This window comes from Dipodomys ordii, unplaced genomic scaffold (genome assembly GCF_000151885.1).
Source record: "Dipodomys ordii isolate 6190 unplaced genomic scaffold, Dord_2.0 Scaffold45, whole genome shotgun sequence".
Lineage (NCBI taxonomy): Eukaryota > Metazoa > Chordata > Mammalia > Rodentia > Heteromyidae > Dipodomys > Dipodomys ordii.
This window is the reverse complement of record NW_012267261.1, coordinates 1,369,672-1,372,016: the sequence shown is the minus strand read 5'-3', so window position 1 is coordinate 1,372,016 and position 2,345 is coordinate 1,369,672.

The window sequence follows — 2,345 nt, the reverse complement described above, 5'->3', positions numbered from 1 at the left end:
TCCCAAGTTACCAAGGTAAAAGAACAGCTGACTTACTGTATAATGTGGGATTTTATAATCATTCAAGGAATAAAGCCTAACTGAAGAGTTGGCAAAAGATAAAAACCACAAATCTTCTCCAGCTGATCAATTCCAAATATTCATTTGCTGTTTATAATCATGTGGCATTGTATTTTTCTCTCTTTACTTAACATATTAATATGAACAGTTTTCCTTAGTGTTACAATTCATAATTATTTTCATGACTGTAAAAATATCCACTGAGAAGTTTCAAATGATATTTGGCCCAGATATCACAATACAATAATTCTCCTGTTGATACATATTTTAAAAGTGTTCAGTATGTTTACTGCTGTGTGGAATGCCTCAGTGAACATCTTCATGCAGTCATGTTTTATAGTATACATTCCCCAGAAGACAAGGCCAGGGCAAAAAGTATATCAGTGCTTATGGCGCTAATGCTCTGAAAAATAAGAATATAATATTGGTAGTGACCACATATATGGTCTTGGTCTTAAGATATTGAACAGTTAGTTATCTGTTTCTAGATTTCTAGTGGCTGTGTGACTGACATCTGATGGTGAATAAACAATAATTCATACTGTTTGAAAGCTGGATTCTTGGTGCTAAAAGCTTATAATACCATAAAGAAAAAGGAGTCTGAAAGAAATGCCTGCAGAACAGACCTGCAGGCATAAAAATGACCTGATGAGGATTTATTTTACTTATTTATTTATCTTTTTGTGGATCATGGGGCCTGAAATCTGGGCCTGGGCACTGTCCCTCAGCTCTTCAGTTTAAGGCTAGAGTTCTACCTCTTGAGCCACAGTGCCACTTCCAGCTTTTTTTTCTGCTTATGTGGTGCTAAGGAATCGAATCCAGAGCCTCATGCCTTGAAAGTCAAGCACTCTACCACTGAGCCACCTTCCCAGCCCCTTGATGGATCATTTATAATGACCACCAGAGCTTAGCACTCAAGAGACATTAAGGTCTCTTGAAACAGAAGGTAGAGCTCCTTAAATGAGACAAGTAATTAAGATTTAAAGCCATTTGACTTCTATTTCAACTTTTCCTTCCTTATGTAAATCTTACTCTTAAAGCAACATTTGTTTGTTATAGTTCAGCATCAGCTATTCAGAAAATTCAACGAAACTATAAAACTGTAAATGTCTTTTTTTAAGTATTTTATTTTTATTTTATATTATTTTATTTTATTGCCAGCCCTAGGGCTTTAACTCGGGGCCTGGGCATTGTCCCTGAGCTTCCACATGAACCACAGCGCCACTTCCAGCTCTTTCTGTGTATGTGGTACTGAGGAATTAAACCCAGGGCTTCATACATGCTAGGCAAGCACTCTACCATTAAATTACATTCCCCAAAAAAATAAATAGATAAAATAAAAAAATAAAAAATAAAATAAATTACATTTCCAGCCCCTGTGAATACATTTTTTTTAACCAATTATTGTAAAAGTGATGTACGGAGGGGTTTCAGTTATGCAAGTCAGGTAATGCGTACATTTCTTCTTGAACAGTGTAGCCCCTCCTTCATTTTCTCCCAGTATTTTACCTCCAGAACTGGCCCTCACAAGTTGCATAGTTCATTTTGAATACATATATTTTAATTTAAGACATTATTTGTCAATTCATAGAGCCAACGTTTTCTTTTGCGCATGGATTTTTTTTCAAGTCTAGTTTTTTTCAATAAGCTACTTCATAAATAATTTTCTATTATTTCTAGTTGCAGGTGGTTTTGTTTTGTTTGCTTTTGTTATAGGAGAGAATTTTTTTAACTTTCAGAAATTTTCTAGATTTTTATCTCTATGGTTTTCTTTTACAATTATCTAATCAGCAAACTATTTTTAGAGAATCTTCTCAGCAACTTATCCCCCTTGAGCCTTCCCAAAGAAATCAACTTCATTTTCATTGAAATACATGTCTTTATTTTCACATTCATATTTTATATATTTACATGTTCAAATTACATGATTATATTAATATAAATAACATGAATTATTTGAGAAAAGCTTAATTGGCCCTCATATGCATACAACTCAACTCATAAGAGAAAAAAAGACATTTTGGTCCTAGCACCTAGCAGGTTTTTCATATTAGAATGTTTACAAAGGCTACATAGGACTCCAGTCAGATAAGTATAAGCAGCATCTACTTAACAATTGGATATTCCTAGCATGGAGAAGAAGGAGAAGATGAGAGCTAAATCTCTGTAGCTTCAAACATACCCAGAGGTTGTAAGCCATCTCTTTATCCACAAGTTGCTGATTCCAGGTAAGAAATGCTGGAAGATGAAGAGAGCTGGGACTCAAAACACCAGCAATCCTCCCT